Source organism: Protopterus annectens, chromosome 8.part0 (genome assembly GCF_019279795.1).
Source record: "Protopterus annectens isolate FY-2018-M chromosome 8.part0, PAN1.0, whole genome shotgun sequence".
NCBI classification, from domain to species: domain Eukaryota; kingdom Metazoa; phylum Chordata; order Ceratodontiformes; family Protopteridae; genus Protopterus; species Protopterus annectens.
Window position 1 is genome coordinate 1,853,886,072 of NC_056741.1, and position 19,763 is coordinate 1,853,905,834.

The 19,763-nt window shown below is 37.6% G+C and overlaps 1 protein-coding gene across 1 annotated transcript in view; it reads right to left on the reverse strand.

The window, feature by feature from the left end:
• Nucleotides 1-19,763, reverse strand: part of LOC122808574 (C-type lectin domain family 18 member A-like) — a 694,180-nt gene that overhangs the window by 569,051 nt on the left and 105,366 nt on the right. The window lies entirely within an intron of this gene.

The following is a 19,763-nucleotide window of genomic DNA, read 5'->3' on the forward strand; positions in this document are numbered from 1 at the left end:
GGAACTGTCAAAGCAATACATCCTAGAAGAAGTAAAACTCTCGATAGATATTCTATTCTATACCATCCTGCCAGCCTGCTGTGTACCAGTTTCTCGACCCATGGAAGCATGGCAGTGCAATCTGCACTTATGCCACCCATTGCCTGCTTATTACTACCACGTACTCTGAAGCAGTACACCAACTGCCCCAAGCTTACTGACAACCAGCTACTGTTATCACACACTAATCATACATACTACTACTACTACTAAATCTGGAGGATAGCATCTGATCAGATCATATAGTCAGTACCCACATTCATTTCACATGCACTCACAAGACGGTAAACTTTCATGCACTGAAGTACTTAAGAAATCCTGCCCCAAGCTTCAGACGTAAATGTGACACACCAATTCCACAGCAGCACAGAGAAACTGCACAACCTACACATATTACACCATCTGTTACAAACAGTAATGGTGCCCCAGAACCCTTGAGTAAGCACAAACACCAAACCAAGAGCCTGGTATTTGGGCTGGGTGAAAGCGCTTAACTCGACTGTGTTCACATTGTTTTATGGTTTGGAGGTGAAGCCTTATTAAAAAAAGAGTTTTAATTACTGAGTGGAGATCGTTTGTGGATCCTTATCCTGTGACCAAGTGGTTCTTGCCCTTGAACCCTTACCATCTTTTTGGCTGCCATGCATGAAAAAGTCCTTGTCATAAGTGACTGCATAGTGAAATGCAGAGAAGAAGCACTCAGGAGGCTGAGCGAAGAATTGGTGACAGCTCTCCTCTAATATGCTGGGATATGACAGGCCACACATCCTTGGATTACCTGAAGAGACATGGTGGATCCATGACAGTGACATGACCCATAACAGTGACATGAAGAGACATGGTTGATCCATGACAGTGACGTGACCCATAACAGTGACATGAAGAGACATGGTTGATCCATGACAGGGAAACTGGTGTGCAGTTAATCTTATGCATCATCCTATCTTTAGCCATCATGCCATCACAATGTAAAGAAAATGACTGACTTCAAAAGGTGGTTCATTATAGTCAGGTCCAATGTGTCCCTCCCTGAAAGGAGATGGTCGGCAGTACTAAGCAATTTGCAAGGGATGGTCTGCATATCTCCCCTCAGGGCTTTTGTATATTGGCAAAGACTTTCTCCACCCCCATTGTGTCTTTTTTTAGGCAGTGTCAGTCCACTCTAACTACTAACCCAGCCAGATCAAATCAAGACAATTTAAAAGCAATGCGGATCAATTCCTGGCCTGCCCTAAGTGAGATCACATGCCTTACAGAGTTTTACCCTGCCATTAATATGTTCTCATGTTCAATATATAGATGAGGTTGGGGATTTTTGGCTTTAGCCGGAATCAGTGGTTTCTTGGTGGACTCAATAGTCATTAGTCTAAACAATAAATACATAATGAGATTCACTTAAACAGAATATTAAGGAGTGGCATTACATGTTACTTGTGTAGCATGTACAACACTGACTCTCCAAGGTTGGCAGAGTGTAGGTTGTTCAGTGAGGTGTTCTGCCTTCCTGATGTGATGCTGTACCTACAGGTTTAACCACACGTCTCTTCATTTTGGGATTGTTGCTTAATGGGGGAGGCTGTGTATAACACTACTCCAAGCATTCTGAAATACCATTGTTGGAGTAATTTTAAGGTACTACTATTGTGCAGATGATGAAGACTTCATGGAAATATTTTTATTTCAGTTTCTCAGTGGAGTTTTTATTTAAGCAAGGAAAAAAAATAATAGAAAAGGCCAGTTAGTAACAGCATGTAAAAATAATATTTTTTTTCAGAAAACATATACAGTAGAGAGTCAGTTATCCAAAATGTCAATTATTAGAACCAGCTTTCCAAAGCTTTCAGGTAGGACAAATCAGAAAGTCTGAATATATAAACATTATATGTATTCAAAAACAAAAATATGTTCCAAACACTGAACCACCACAAAGGAGCTCAAATCCAAGTAGAAATCCAAATAAAGTCCAAATGAGATTCCAGAGAAACTTTATTACAAGGGTAAGCACTTTCACAAACTGTCCTGGTTGCTTCCTCAGACCAAAATGAATTCTTAAAAACTCACACCCATATTAAAATACATGTCATATAAAATCATCCAATCAAATCAAGAAATGTGCAAATGCTTTCCAAGCTTAAAGAGATAGACAATTTAAAAACATAGACAATTCAAAAGCAGTTTAGAGGCAGCTTAGTTACAATTTAAAAACATGTTCTCCCACCCTATCTAAAAAACATATGTAATCACAATGAAATGTATTATATATTACAATGTATATTTCTAAAAATATATGTCTAAAAATATAAATATATATATATATATATATATATATATATATAAATATATATATATAACAAAGAGGGAATCTAACAAACTGCTTCATGTTACTTTCTTCCTAAGTTTCCTACTTTTTAAGACTGGTTTCAGCAGTGGTGGCTGGTGACTTCAAATCAAAGGGGGGCTGCAGGAGACAGCTGAATGGGTGGGGTCAATGGGAAGGGGTGTGGCCAACTAGAAAGGGGAGGAGCTATGCTCAAAACCACAAACACTAAATATACTGCCCTGGGTGCTAAACCGTCATTATGAGAGTCCAATCAAGACAAAATGAAGTGTAGAAGAATAAAAATATTTCAATGCATTGTCTGCATGACAGCTTAATATTTAGATGGAAACAAAAAAGGTTGTGGGGCATGAAAAAATAAATTACTTTTTTTTAAATACATTAATGGAATGCCAGTCAAAATCAAGTATAAAAAAAACAAGCAGCACTCAACTCAAACCACTTGTTGCACTGCAGTTCTAATTATAATTTATATTCAGCTTTATTAAAGTAGCAAGTAACATGCTGAAAGTAGAAATCTCTGATGCCCCCACTTGTAAAAATGTTCCTTATCCAAAAAAAGACCTGCTGCCTGACATCTACTTGTTTCATGGGGAAAACATGATCAAAGTAAAAAATGAAAAGCAAACAAGAAATAAGCTCAAGATACATTGCTTAAAAGGATTTCTGTACAGATTATGGACTACACTAAAAGGATTACTGTACAGGTTATGGACCACACGATTGGCATTCTGTTTACAGGTAAAGCCTGCAGAGATGACTGGAAGTCTTCAAGTGTAATGAGACTCTTAAAATAATGTAATCCTGTCCTTTATTGCAAATACTGGCATATGCATTTCAATACCCAAGGCTTATATATTATCTAGTTAAGTATTCTCTACATGGCAACAGAAAGGCTTTCAATGTTGGCAATTCTTTAACAGTATGCTTATTAAAGCTTACTTGCATCTTGCAATCTCAGCCAAGCTTACCTAATGGTCATTAAAGTATTGCTACTTAAACACAGAGCAACAGGCACTTTGAGTAATAAGCATAAATCAACAGTACAAAAATATGACAAAAACCAGACCATTCTGTAAAAATCAAGGACAGATGAAAAGCCACTCTAGTACTTGTGTCTACCTTGGATGGGGGATACTCTGCACATTTACACTGCATAACTACTCCTTGCCTTGCTTTGACACATCCAGAGTCACTTCATGGGGGAGTGGGGTGCAACAAGTATGTCACAGTTTGAAATGTCTCTGGCTGACTTGTGATGGCCCTGACACATTTGTCATACCTCTCAACCTCAGAGAAAGAAATCTGGACAAAGCCATACAAAGAAATGGGACAAAGGCTCAAAAATAAGGACAATTTTTTTTAAATATTGCTCTTATAAACTTAGAAAGATAATAGAGGTCTTGCATTAGTATGAATTTTCTGAATTGTATGAAATCTGAAACTCAAATGTCTGTCATTATTTTCTAACTTCAGTCTTTAATGATTTGTCACTAATTTGCCAAAAAAAACACAACTTTATGAAAAATGGACCAAAAATGTGATGTAAAAATATAAAATAGCAACACAATACAGCTGGGAACCTGTCAAAGAAGGGATACTTTAATATTAGTACTGCTAACTTGAGCAGCTGACAAAATAAAATAATCTACATGCATTTCTGAAATAAAAGTAATATAACTGATTATTACAGTTATTTCTTAATTATAAACCCTCCATGTTTTCTTCCAAAATTGCTATTTTGTGGAGGGATCATCAGGGGAAGAGCAACATTTTGAGCCAAAATCAGGGACAGTTGAGAGGTTTGGCTATGCCTAATTCTATAAAACAATTTATTTGCATGCACCTCTCAACCTGTTAATGCAATAAATCTGGACAAAGCCAAATATATTGGGGGAACATATAAACAGTACTAAAAATTGCTCTTGTATAAAGTGAGACAGTTGATAGAACAGGTCTTACTTTAGCATGCATTTTTCTGTTGGTTATGAAGTCTGAAACTCAGTGTGTCATTATTTAGTGACTTAATTCCTAAATGATTTGCCAGAAAACCACAAATTTTATGAGGAACAAACCAAAAATAAGAAGCAAAAAATCTATTCTTTCTTTGAAAATCTGGACAGTTGGGAGGTATGATTCAGCTGGGGCTGCCTAAGTTTGCTGCCCTTCCCCCTCACATAACCATGGTCGAATGGAGCCTCCCCCCTGCAGCCATTCCAATGATCCATTACTTGGCTATTTCCCTCCATTTATCATAAACACTAATGTGCATACTGATTTACTTCTATGATGATTTGAACTTCATTTGAAAGTTTTATTTTGCATTTTACAGCACAAACACTAAGACATCTGCTAAACAAACTTAGCATTAAAACTTCTCTGCCATTGAAACTCATATTCATTGAAACAGCATTGAAACCCACATTCAAAGAAAATACATTTTACCTGTGGCAGATAAAGATTAATTCTGGGCTGTTTTCAAATCATAGGCCCCCTTGCATATGAAACATACATGTGCTCTTTGATACACCTTCCTATTGCTTTGAACATTTTTCCAGTAAACAATGAAACAAAATGCATGCACCAATGACAAAACTGCCCAATTCAGAACATTTCCATCATAAAAGTCTACTCAAACTTCTACAGTCCACTATTATCAGTAAATATGCACACTTTTACAGTCTACCATTATCAGTAAATATGCACAATCTCTGAAGTAGTAAAAAAGTCATCTAAATAATTCCACATTAAATAAATCTGTAATGAATAGGTTGCTGCTAGCAATTACCTTTATATTTCATGGTTTCATCGAAAAATAAAGTGCCTGATGCCCCTGAGGAATAAATTGCCTAAATTACATTAAAAATAAGCTAGTAATATTGCAATAGGAAATGGATGGCAAACTGATAACAGGCTCATAGTATCTTAACTTTCAGTACGGCAGCATTCACCCCTTATGAGAGTAGAACCAACAACCTTCTGCATCAAAAGCAAGTACATAACCTGTTGTGCTATTAGCAATCCGAGCTGGCTTAGCATAATCAGCACTAAACTTCTCTTCCCCTGCAGCTCTCAGCTCCTTGTAAAATCTACTCAATACTCAACTGCATCTGAACTTCGCAGCACAAGAAATCTGGAAAAAGCCAAATTTATCGGGGTGGGTCAAAAGGGCAAAAACCAGGGACACATTAAACATTTCTTGTATAATCTTAGAAAGCTGCTAGAATAAAATGCTGTCTTACCACCATACATTTTACTGCCAAGGTCCCTGTGCAAAACAGTCAGAGCAACATACCACTACGCCAAATCAGCTGCTTTGTGAAAGAGAGGAAGACTGAAACTTAAATGGCTATCATTTAATGAATTCAGTTCTCACCATAGCTGTCAACCTCTTAGCACAAAACACCTGGACAAACCCAGTAATGAGGGAATACAGCCCTCAAACATATTCAGTGAATTCAGTTCTTGCCATAGCTGTCAACCTTAGCACAAAAACCTGGACAAAGCCAATAACAGGGTAATACAGTCCCAAAAATAAGGACAAATTTCAAATAGTCATCTTATAAACTTAGAAAATTGCTATAATAAAAGGTTGTGTTACTATATATTTATTGCTAGAATAAAAAGTTGTTTTACTATGTATTTTCTGAAGAATATGAAGTCTGAAATTCAAATGCCTGTCAATTTTACTTGTGATGGAACAAAAACAATTTTCAGCAGAGGCCCAGGGAGAAATACTGTAGACACACGTCTTTGTAAAATGGCAGGACACCAGAGCAAATCCACACAAACACAGGGATAAGATGCAGACTCCATGCAGAAGGCACCCCAGCCAAGAATCAAACCAGAAAACCTATAGCTGTGAGGCAACAATACTACCACTGCACCATCAAATAGGTAAGGAATTAAACATTCAGAAACCTGAAGTCTGAAATTCAAATGCCTGTCAATTTTATTTAACATTTGTTAATCAGGACAGTCTGACTTGGAACAAAAAAACTATTTTCAGCAGAGGCCCAGGAAGAAATAATGCAGACATGTCTTTGTAACATGGGAGGACACAAAAGCAAACCCACACAAACACAGGGAGAAGATACAGACCCCACAAAGATGGCACCCTAGCCAAGAATCAAACCTGAGAACCTGCAGCTGTGAGGCAACAATGCTACCACTGCACCATCAAATAGCAAGCATTGCAACATTTACAAACCATAGATATTATGAGGAACAGATCAGATCAAATATGAGGCAAAAATCTGCAATTTTTTTACAAATGGTGGTGGGTAGGGAATTCACCTCTTTAACACCTGCATACAAGGCACAGGGTTCAAGCCTGAGGTATTCCCTACCACACCACCATTAGCACCTGGAGCAATTACACACACACACCACCATACATCCCTGTAGTAGATCTTTCCCTGTAGCAAAAACCACCATAAATCCAAATCCCTGTCTGAGTAAAGTACGAAAACACGCCTGCGCACATCCAGACCCTGCCCGACGAGACTGCAGCAAACTTCAATCCACACCAGACCCTGCGTGACGAGACTGCAGCAAATTCCAGACTGCTGATGTTGCAGTCCGACCCCGACGCGAGTTCCAGGACAGTCTATGCAGTTTTAAACTGCACAGACTTCTGGGAGCTCTGTTCTTCATGTTTCCCAGTCAGGACTGCTGCTGAGACAATGCTCCAGACTGTCTCAGCAGCAGTCTGGACTAGTGTGCATGCGCGAAAGTCAGCGATTTTTTAAAATTTTTATTTCTTTATTTTTCTTATTTTACAGTTGAGGGGGCTGCAGTCCGGCCGCCCCTGGGTTTCAGTGATATATAATCATTTAGCCCCTGTGGTTTATGTGTGGCTAACATCAAAATCCATCTGAGCTCTTTGTGTTCCATTTTATTACATAAATCCCCACCTCTCATGCTGTCTGTTAAGGTATCTATAATGGAAAAAGTAAAACAATGATTCTCCCCATTTTGAATCATGCGTTTAGCTATTGCACTGTGCTCCTGTCCTCTCCTGAAGCAATAAAGATGGTCACGAATCCACTCTCTCAAGCATCTGTTGGTCTTCCCAACATAAAATGCCTCACAGCACACACACTGGGCCAAATATATCAATTGTCAATACACTGAGACAAAGAAATTGTTTGTCCATACTACAACACGGAGATTATATAAGTTTAGGGTGACTGGGAATTGTCAAACTAAGGATGTGATATATTTGGCCCAGTGTTGTTTTACTTTTTCAATTATAGATACCTTAACAGACAGCATGAGAGGTGGGGATTTATGTAATAAAACAACAGAAAGAGCTCAGATGGATTTTGATGTTAGCCACACATAAACCACCGGGGCTAAATGATTATATATCACTGAAACCAGTCTTAAAAAGTAGGAAACTTAGGAAGAAAGTAACATGAAGCAGTTTTGTTAGACTCCCTCTTTGTTTTATATATATATATATATATATATATATATATATATATATATATATATTTATATTTTTAGACATATATTTTTAGAAATATACATTGTAATATATAATACATTTCATTGTGATTACATATGGTTTTTAGATAGGGTGGAAGAACATGTTATTGAATTGTAACTAAGCTGCCTCTAAACTGCTTTTGAATTGTCTATGTTTTTAAATTGTCTATCTCTTTAAGCTTGGAAAGCATTTGCACTTTTCTTGATTTGATTGGATGATTTAATATGACGTATTTTAAAATGGGTGTGAGTTTTTAAGAATTCATTTTGGTCTGAGGAAGCAACTAGGACAGGTTGTGAAAGTGCTTACCCTTGTAATAAAGTTTCTGTGGAATCTCATTTGGACTTTATTTGGATTTCTACTTGCATTTGAGCTCCTTTGTGGTGGCTCAGTGTTTGGAACGTATTTTGGTTTTGATTGGACTATTGTGTATTTGTTCCATCACTCAGGAACAGGGCTTTTTCTTTCTTTACTTTTTTTAATTCTATGTATTCACTTGACCATGTTTTTCGAACTTGTAGCCAGCTTGTGTGTGAAAAATATTCTTTATTGTCCACTGGGATTGCTGAATAGTTGAAAAGTATATTCCTGCATGCAGAAAATAACACGATTTTAAAAGTTTTTTATCTGGTTCAATTATATGTTTGGTTATCTGAACAGTTTGATTATCTGAACTATCCTCGGTCTCAATTAGTTTGGATAATTGACTCTCTACTGTACTGGAAGAACTGACAGGACCTGTATCACTAACTAAGGAGGAAAGTACAGCCTGCCAGAAAAAAAAAAATTTCCTTTACATTGTGGGCAAAGTTCAAAATACAAGAAAAGTTAAGTTATTGCTAATACAAATCAAAACACAGCACAGTTCTACTGGTTTGAAGGATTACAGTGGAAGCAGTGTAACTACTGTTGTTAAAATAAACCATATAAATAGCTGGCATTTGTTGCTATCAACTATTTTTTATTGAAAAGCTGGGTACCTCTCATGGTTACCTATCAAAGCATCTACTCTTCATAACATCTAAACTTCAAAACATCTAAAACTCATAACATCGAATCTCAAAACATTGAAAACTACAAAGCAACTATAAATACCATCACACACACTGTTTGCTACATTTATGCAGGGGGGCAAGCCCCCCTGCACCCCCCCCCCCATAAATTAAATATACCAACTCCAAGGTCGCACTCCAGTGGGGTTAGGAAATTAACTTTTTCCCCCCACTGTAGTGTGACCTTGGAGTTGGTATACTTAATTTACGGGGTGGGGGGTGCAGGGGGGCCCTGCTGCATAAATGTAGAAAACAGTGTGTGGGATGTTATTTATAGTTGCTTTGTAGTTTTCAATGTTTTGAGATTCAATGTTATGAGTTTTAGATGTTTTGAAGTTTAGATGTTATGGTCTTGATGCTTTGAGTTTAGATGTTATGAAGAGTAGATGTTTTGATACGTAACCCCTCTCATGAATCATTGATACAGAAAGTCACATGGCCTCTTTGTACCTGATCAATATTTAGCCTGTAGAGGAAGTTGAGGCAGCACAGTGCAGCATCCCACTTGTTGTTATAACAGCACTCTCATACCCTCCCCCACCTACTGTGCAGTGATGTATGCCATTATAACCAAGAACATTTGTCAGTGCATGCAGTGATATTTGTAAACATGGATAGATACCCACAGTCTCACCACCAAAAACTGTTGTCATATTCTGGAAACCCCTTCTCTCCCCGTGGTATTTGTGAGCCAGTAAAATACCACTCGATCCACTCCCCATTGAATCCTCAAGTGCTGAAATGTTGTTTGTCTTTCAGCTTTTCCCCGGTAAGGGGTTACCACAGCAGAACTCTAGTCCGCTAATGATTGGCAGTAGATTTTTACGAAATGCTGAGGTGCCAGCTCGGCGCCCAACCTTCAATGAAGGCACGCCTATTTATGCATGCATGTCTTTCAAATGCTAACCAAACGCGGGGAGGACATGCAGACTCCACACAGAAGGCACTTCCAAGCCAAGCTGAGAATCGAACGGGAGAACCTCTTGCTGTGAGGTAACAATGCTACTGCTGTACCACCGTGGCATAACAAAAGAAAATGTGAAGCAGTCAAGAGTTGCTGGTGTGAATGTAAGTGTAGTAGCCCAACTGTAGCTGGCTGTGCAAAATTCAGCTAACTGTTGGAGACATAAAGAATATAACATGCTGAAAGTGAAGCTCTCCAGAAAGTGCTTGTTAACATGAAACTGTTTTCAAAGAAGGATTAGGTTACATATTCAGAGATGCCTACAGTCTTAGGCATACTTAATCAGGTAATGATGCAACATAACGTGAATGCATTATTGTGTACTGAACAAAGGAACTGGCAAAGGTGTAGCTTTGTCTAAATCCATAAATATGCCTTACAAGATTTCCCTGGAATACCTGAGTTAAGGTGTATGCCATGCTGCTCCAAAATATTAGCGCCAAATATACAGATGGCAGTGTTTTGAAACTAAAGCCCAGCTCAAATGCAGAAGACAGCACACCCACAGAATACCTAAAAATCGCTGCAGACATTATTGCTTACCCCATTAGCATTCTCATAAATAGATTCATCCAAGAATCCTATATTCCTAGTCTCTGGAATAAAAGAGTCACAGTCCTTCCACAAGGTCATTTTGTAGTACTAAAATTGTTGGCTCAAGTTCTCCTTGGAATACACAAAATAAAAGGTTTATCAGATCACATGCATGGGGGCTGATAAGAATCAGAATGTACAAAAAGAAGACAAAGATGTGAAATGAGTGTAAAGCAAACCACCACAGTTATTGCCTGAGAAGCCGCGGTCTTTACTGCAAATGGATCAGGCTGGTCTTTTCCTTGAAAATCTGTTTGTGATATATATACTTTTTAAACATGGATAGATATGTAACCATGAATTCTACTGTTACTTCTATGCTACAAAGAAAAAAAAAAGACTTTTACCATACATGGTATTTCAGAAATACAAATGGTTGATAATGTATGCTTTTGTCAATAATGTGGAATTTTGATGGTTTGTGAAGAGATATGAACTTCTCCACGTAACTAGCAAATGACTTTTTAGCATGTAGGGCTGTACATTGTTTGAAGGAAATGAAAAGTGACACTGTAGAAAAAAAGATTGTCACAATTCTTATTCTGTAGCATCATGCTTGAGAAGATGATGACCAGTTTGTCTCCATTACAAAATGTATTTCCCAGTAACACTGAGAGCTACATTTCATTTGATTCTTATGGAGTCAAGAGAAAAAAAGGGTTCAGAAACAGACTTTTGGTAAATGTGAACAGATGAGAGATTTTGCATTTGGAAATAAAAGGTATACCAGAAAATAGTTGTGGTTCTAAATGGATTTCTGGCATTACTGAGAAAAGTTGGGACCCGCCTCTTGTTATGGTTTGCTCATGAGAAAGCATGTTAATCAAAATACAGAAAGATTCACAGGAACTGTGGCATTTTATCTAACTTGAAGAGGAAACTGAAGATGTGATACACAGGACAGAGGTTCATCCATGTCTAAAATTAGGGGCATGGTGAACTAACACAGGGTGGCATGGTGCCATAGCTGTCAACCTTCCATCTCCAAAATGAGGAACACTCGCCTTCATAATGTGGAACAAATGGGCAAAATGTAGAACACATACTAATGGCTTGCTAACAACTTCAACTAGGAAGGTCATAGGATGATTAAAATATGCTGGTTTTGCTTATAAAGAAGATCCTTTAATGAATTAATATGATTAATTTCTATTTACCATGGATTTCACTTAAAAAAATTCCTAACACTGAATGTGTGACAGACTCTTTCAATGTGGAACTTTGAGGAAGTTCGAGGAACATGAATTTTTTAAGACCCCAAATGAGGTACGTTCCTCGTAATGAGGTACACTTGAGAGGTATGCATGGTGCCTGGACAATTTTTTTTGGGCTAGGCTTTTAAAGACTCCAGGGCCATCAGCCTAGTACACACACCTATGAACCTATGACATTCCAAATATCTGATATGCATTTGGATAAAGTTCCACTTCTGAAATGTGTGCCTGTGGTGACTGAAAATCATGGACTAAAGACCACAAGGAACTCTTGTCTGTTTTGGAACTGACCCAGACATTCTTCACAAAGACATCCTATACATAAAAGCATATATTTGTCTAACAGACTACAGTAGACAGTGGAAAAAACTCTTTCCTGGAAAGAGCAAAGATGCAGATGGTTTTACATAAGGCCTGGCAGTCTGCACCTACATTCTTAGCAATAAAATGACAAATGAAACCAGGAATGATAAAGTAACTTCTTGGGTCACTTACAGATGTTTCACAGCTAATAATGAATAAAGTTTACAGATATGCTACTGAGGCAAACTTTTTCATGTACTGCACCTATGATTTATACAGGGAACACTGACAGCACAGTAAAGAGGGTGCACTAACTTTCATCAACAACTTTTGTCTGAGTGCGAGTAATAAATAATTTACCCACAGATGGTGTGATATAATCACATGTGCAACACCTGTGTGATCAAACAAATTACCCACAGCCAAATTTCCGATATTGCTATACAGTGATTTAAGAAAAGTATGTCTTACCTTTTTTAAATAATATTATTTTATTAGGGGACTTTAATTGTCTGTACTGTAGTGGAAGTTCGACAGACATACAATGTATTTATTTCTCATGTATGTGCTAATGATTGCACAGTGCATTCAGTCACAATTTGTTTGTTTTTGTAAGACTGTTTATGCTTTTCTTAATAGTTTTTGGTGCAATTTTTAGTTAGGAAAATATCTTCGATTGTTCCATTTTCTCTAACTGCATAAATGAGGGTGGACAGCTCTTAGTTGCAGCATAGTAAATGCTGTCAGTGTGAAAATTATACCTTAGTACCAATATTGGACTGTGAAAGGCCACTAGGGTGATATTATTTTTACAATTTTTAAACAGTAACGTTATGGTGATTGCAGATAGGTTACTTCCACTGCTGTCAGTTCAGTAGCTGCTAGCTGCAGTGATACTTAGTTTCAGAATGAATACCAAACTCTTTTCCATAACTAATGCTGGATTTACAATGATGTGTTGATTGTGTCTTTTTTTAATAATAATGTGCTTTTTATAATGGGATTTAAATGGTTAAATCAGACTGGCACATTAATTTTCAAAGCTCTGTGAAGTAAATGCAATTGTTATCCAATCCAAGTTGTGTATGAGATGCTTCCAATAAGCATCATCAAATACCAACTTTCCAAGTAGTACTCCGCTCTCAGCATATACAGCCCCAGCCTCCTCTCTCTACTACACATTCATTAGGCCAAACTACTCCCTGTACTCATACTCCCTCATCCACCCATACAGACTTAGCTAAAAATACTTCCTTGCCGGAATTCAGACTCTCTACTGTCCCTATAACAACCATAAAAAAACTTCTTCTGAAACTAAAACCCATCTCAAATGCAGCAGATGGCATACCCACAGAATACTGAAAATTCACTGCAGACACTTTTGCTTACCCCATTAGTATTGTCATAAATAGATCCATCCAGGAATCCTATGTTACCATCCTCTGGAAAAAAGCAAATCTACTACTTCTCCACAAATGGGGTACCTCAACAGATATGTCCAACTTCTACCCTATAGCTATTCTACTCCCCCATCTCCAAACTGCTAGAAAAAATGTGTACACATACAACTTCTACAATTTCTTCTCAAAAGTCAGATCCTTTCCGAAACTCAGCATGGTTTCAGACCTGGCCATAGTACTTCAACTGCACTAATATCCTCTATGCACTTAGTTAATAAAGCCTGTGACTCTGGGAAGATTGTCTCCACTTTATTTCTGGACTTATCTAAAGCTTTTGATATGAATAAACTCCTCCTTTCCTATACATACTTCTAAGCAACAGACTATCTTCTCCATCTCTCAACTGGTTCAAAAGCTACCTAGCTGACAGAGAACATGCTGCAAAATGGCAACACTCCATATTCCCATATATTCACAACCCAGCAGTGTCCCCAAGGCTCCATATTAGGATCTCTACTGTTTTATATTTCATCAACAACCTCCACTTATCATTTTAATAAGGGTCTCTTGTTCAGTATGCAGATGACTCAACTATAATCTGCTCTGCTGAAAATTCAGCTCTGCTACTGCAAATCACTCAATCTGCATTTACTGCCATTGAGACGTGGCTCCATAATAACCACCTTTCTTTAAACCCAAATAAAACCAAACTCAAAATATTCACTCCAAAGAAATACTCCCATTATCAAATCCCAGTTTCACAATATTCTCCCTGAACCACAAAAAAACTGAATTAGTTACCCAAACCAAACCATTAGGTATTATAATCGACAAACACTTAAAATTAGACCTACTCTTACAAAAGACTCACAAACATACCTCTCAACTATACAGATTTTCACAGAATGTCCAGATTTTTGCCTTATATTTTTTGCCCATTTTTTCATAAAATTGTGTTTTTCTGGCAAATTATTGGCTAATCATTAAACACTGAAGTTAGAAAATAATGACAGACATTTGAGTTTTAGACTTCATACCCTTCAGAAAATTCATGCTAATGCAAAACCTTTTATTGTATCAACTTTCTATGTTTGTAAGAGCAATATTTAAAAATTGTCCCTATTTTTGTGTCTTTGTCCCACTTTTATATATGGCTTTGTTCAGATTTCTTGATCTAAGAGGTTGAAAGGTATGCTCGCAAAAACTGGGACTTCTCTTCAGAGATAAACATTTTCTCTCCCTCCCTACAAAACAACTACTTGCTTCTACCTATCTACTTCCCTCTCTAGACTATGGTGGCCCATTACTAACCAACCTCTAATCCTCCTCAAAACTAAACTAGAAATATGCTATAACAAAATAGCCAAATTTGCTACAAACAACCACCACTCCACCCACCACTGTGTACCTCTAAAAACATTAAATTGGCTCAAATTCCCCTGCTATCTCACTTATCTCCAAGCACCACACACAAATTACTTACAAAACCACAGGATTGCCCTGCCCTAAATTCCTTTTATTCCCACTATAATCTCAGTCAGTCCCTAAGATTATAAAACCAACACCTCCTCCAAATCCAGAAACCTAAACTACCTGCTGGTCAATTACTATACTCCTGGGTAACAGCTAAAACCTGGAATAGCCTTCTTTCAGTCATTCACACTATGCAATGCACTGCTTCCTTCAAAGTCACCCTGCACACTCACCTTTACTCTAACTGGATCTGTATTTACACTAAGCCTCCTCCATCCATTACCTAGCTCTTAGTGTCTTCCTACCATTCCCTTTTTCTCCTTCCTACTCACATTCTTCTCTACGTCTGTCTCAAATACAGTGCCATTTCTACACTCTTTCTCTTTACTATCAACTTTCTCTCCTGTCCTATATCTCTAGTTCTTTAGTACTCTTACATTTGTACCTTTACTGTAATCACTACCAACTTCTTACAAGTACCCTCTTATATTGTTCCATAATTTTCCTCCTGTATACTACAACTCCCATAGCATGACTGCTATAGCCTCTTTATGTCTTTCCTTGCTTCAGACATCAGTTATTATCTGAGTGCTAAGCATTTTATATTCATCAATACTATCATGTCAACTGTACTGTGGTGGTGGTGCTGCGGTAACGTTGTCACCTCACAGTAAGACGTTGTCCTGTTTGATTCTCAGCTAAAGCTTCTTCTGTGTGGAGACATGCATGAATGGGTGTACCTTCATTGAAGGTTGTGCATCAGAGCTGGCAACTTGGCATGTGAAAATCTACTGCCAATCATTAGCGGACTGGAGTTCCGCTGTGGCGACCCCTAACCAGGAAAAGCTGAAAGACACAACAACAACTATCATGTCAACTGTAGTTGTACTACATTGCAATTAAGTCTAAGCAGTTCAGAAAGCCTCGAAGAACCACACTCCAAAGACGCCAGAAAAGATATAAATACAACTTTTATTGTGAAAATTAAAGTTGTATTTATATCTTTTCGGGCATCTTTGGAGTGTGGTTCTTCGAGGCCTTCTGAACTGCTTAGATTTTGTTCTGGTTTAAGTGGTGAAAGCTGCTTCTGTAATCTTTTTGGATATTGCAATTAAGTTTATCAAGTGTGTTTACTTATTCTAAATGTAATTAAGTTTATCAAGTGTGTTTATATATTCTAAATTTAATACCGTGTAAGAATTGTTTTCCCTCTGTGATTTATAAATTCAAATTTTGCTCTTTGTGGTTCTCTCTATGTTCTATTTGTGTTTTGCAGAGCTTTTCTCCCTAGGCCTCCAATGAAAATGGGCTCTGCTTGGCCCAGTGGACTTTCCCGGTAAACAAATGCCAATGGATAAATAAATAAATAAACCTCCCAAAAAGCATCACTAAATGGCATACATTCCTCGATGATGATTTATAATGGAAAACAGTGTTCAGAGTTCTGATCCATGTGCCTCAGGCAATTAAGGCTTGAGAAATCGCATTTCATCCACCATCAGGGTAACTGACTGTATGATTCCCTCCTCATCTTTGCTATATTTGCTGTGTTTGCTATGCAACTAGATGTTTCTCAGCTGCTAAAGCAGGCACCCTGATTTAGCTACTCCTTCTGTTCTCTTAGAGTTTGAATTAGTAATTAAAGAACATTTGGGGCAACAGGAATAATGAAGGAGAGGCCATTCTTAATTTCTGCCTGGTAAACAGTTTAAGGGTAGTCAACATATGGTTCACCAAGACAGGCATTTGCATGATCACATACAAGAGTGGTCAACATGCAACTCATGTAGATTTCCTCATAGTTAGGAAAGAACAATTGGGTCAACTCAGAGATTGCAAAGTAATCCTAAGTGAAACAGTCAGATGTCAGCATTAGCCACTAGGAACTGAAATCAGCTACAAGCAGAGGTTAGAGAAGACTCTGAGGTCAACATAGACTAAATTGAAGTCCTGGAGTTAGGCTGGAGCAAAATCACAGAAGTTCAAAGAAATACTCAGGTCTCTAGCACCTCAGGAAGAAGAAGAAGAAATGGGTGAGGATCAAAAGAGCATATGTGAAGACTAGAAAAGATAGTGAATTGTTCCTGTCCATATTCAAACTCAACTTAGATATATGGATGGGAAACAGAAAACTTACCCCAGTACTGCCCCAATACTACTAGTGGACAAAGACACTCTAAAATGCTTTATCCATGCATGGGTCCCATCAAATTACCTTCGGTATTACCCCAGTTATTCTCATTAGCAGTAATATATAATTATCGACCGTGAGATGGGTAAGGACACTCTCTAACCAAATGGGATAGGCTTGGAAATTGTCTAGGCTTAAAATGGCCCACAAGGACAGCTAGCCTAGTACGTACCTATAAACCTATGAACCTATGACAGACGTACACCAAAGAATTTCAGACTTTAGGTGTACAAAACAGTGTTGTGACCAACGCTTTTGTATGGCACAGAACCCTGACATTGAAGGCACAGCTGCTGAGAAAGCCTGAAATCATGGAAAGCAAGTGTCTGTGATGGATCATAGGAAGAAATTAGGGCACTGGTGCAAAAGCTATAGGAACATATATATAGGGGAACACAGGAGTAACATTAGAAACAAGAAAACAACCAATGCTCTTTATCTGCATACAGTTAAACATCCGACGGCTAAATTTAAGTTCACTATCATTGATCGGATTGTTGGTGATAGGAGTCATCAACAAGGTTGGGAAAACATTTTGACACAAAAAGAGAAATATTGGATTGTACATCTGGGTGCATTATTCCCCCCGGGCATCAATGATCACTTATAATATGTTCATATTGATACAGGTCTTTCTATTCTTTAGATACACATGATCCTGTACTATACCATTATATTAATAACATACTGATGTAGGCCATTCATATTATTTATGTTGATTATCCAACATATAAATAATTTCTTGTCTCACTTAGATCTGACACTGGTCTTTTGGTCCGACTGATGTTCCTTAACATCACATTTAGTTTTCATATCTTAGTATGTGTGTTTTACATGGTTCTTTATTTAGCTATGTTTTCTATTCAGCCATGTCACTATGAATGTTTTTTTCATGTATTATTTTTATTTGTTTATGTATATGTGTTCACATATTCTTTGGTGTTTTTACAAATCTGAAAAAAATTATTATGGGGTGCTGGTCTCATTCATTCCAACAGTTGGATTTTGATTGGATGATTGATTTGACTGACACTATATATGGTATGAGGTGCTGTTGTTGGCTTTTTATCCATTTGTCTTTGCTCCACTGAAGAAGGGGAACCGAAACCGGTTTGGAGCAGGATATATTTTTATATATCCTATGTGTATTCTATCAATAAAATACTTTTTGCACTGCTCCACGTGAGAGGTTTGGCGTGCTTGTGCAAAAGCTATAGTAACCTTATTACAGAGAAGGCAAAGGAAAATGGATTATGGTGGTTCATTTACATGTGGTTGAAAGCTGGCATATGATTTAGTAAAGCAGATATGGTAGTGACAGTAAGAAAGCAAGAGGAGGTGAGAATGCCTAGTCAAGAAATGGATAGATTTTTGTGAGAAAATTTGGAATTTTATTCTTACCACTATCAAACAACAAGCTAGCCTATACGTTTTAAAAAAAAAAACTTGGTAAAACAACATGCTAAAAACATGACTCCGCTTCTGCATATCAGACTCCAGGCTAGATTACCCTGGCCCTTATACACCTTCATTACCCTTGATACTTCAACAAAGCAAATCCTTAATGTAAATTTTCTGCTCCCTTCTCTCGCTTTGCCCTTACAGCCAGTTCTACTGTGTCTACTTCCCACTGACAAGTTTTCCCTCCAGCGAAATTTGAAGTCATACTCGGTATCTTTTACATTTACCTCAGCTTTTCTCTGTATCACCTACCAAATGTACACCTACTCACCTTTCTTCCTCTACTCTCTGCTTTTTCTCTTTTGTCTCCACTTCTTTCCTTTCTATTTAAATCTCCTGCACCTCCTCTCTCTTATTTCTCCTACCCATAAAAGTACAATTGTAATTTGACATTTTAAACCTCACTGTATATGCCAGCTTGTCGTGTTAATACATAATGACTCTATGTTGCATTAATTGCAGAGTTTCCCCAGTATTGCTGTCTTTCAGTTACTGTATGTGCCTACTGTATCTTTAAGCTTTACATTTTTCTCTATTGTATAAAAGTGCCTACTTTATAACTGAAGTTTTTCTCCCCAGGCCTCTGCTGAAAAGGGGCTACCACAGCACAGTTGGACTACCCTGGTCAACAAAAACAGTAAAATAAATTAAATGAAAGACCTGAGGCAGGCAGGCGTGACTGTCGAAGAAGGAAGGACAGGGGCACTGAATCAAAAGAGAGACAGTGTTAGGTGATGTGCACCTTGACCTCTTATAGAAAGTGGGAAAATGTAGGAGGCTTGTAGGTCTACAAAATCTGCTTAGATAAGAACCATTCCCATGTTCCATTAATGTTTAATGGCTAAGCACTATATCTGTTTTTCTTTCTTCTAGTATGTACAGCACATCTGTGAATCTGTTTAACAAAGATTTTAAACATTTTACTTGCATTTTCTTACAGAGAGGTGGTCTAGCCTGAGTAGGTGAGACATAAACTGTGCCATTTTAAGAAAAATAAATCCATGGATAAACAGTATGAGGCATTATGAAAAAAAATCCATTTGATATATATGATCTGTAGGCAGCTGTGTGAGGCTTTGTGTATAGCAATTACTCATGCTGAACAATGGAACTGCATGCTACAAGCAATAATTAAAAACACTAACTAATAACTACAGTGTAACACGGTCATGTAGACAACAAAATATACAAACATAAATAATAAACATCCAAATACTGTAGTCAGGCAACATCTAAATAT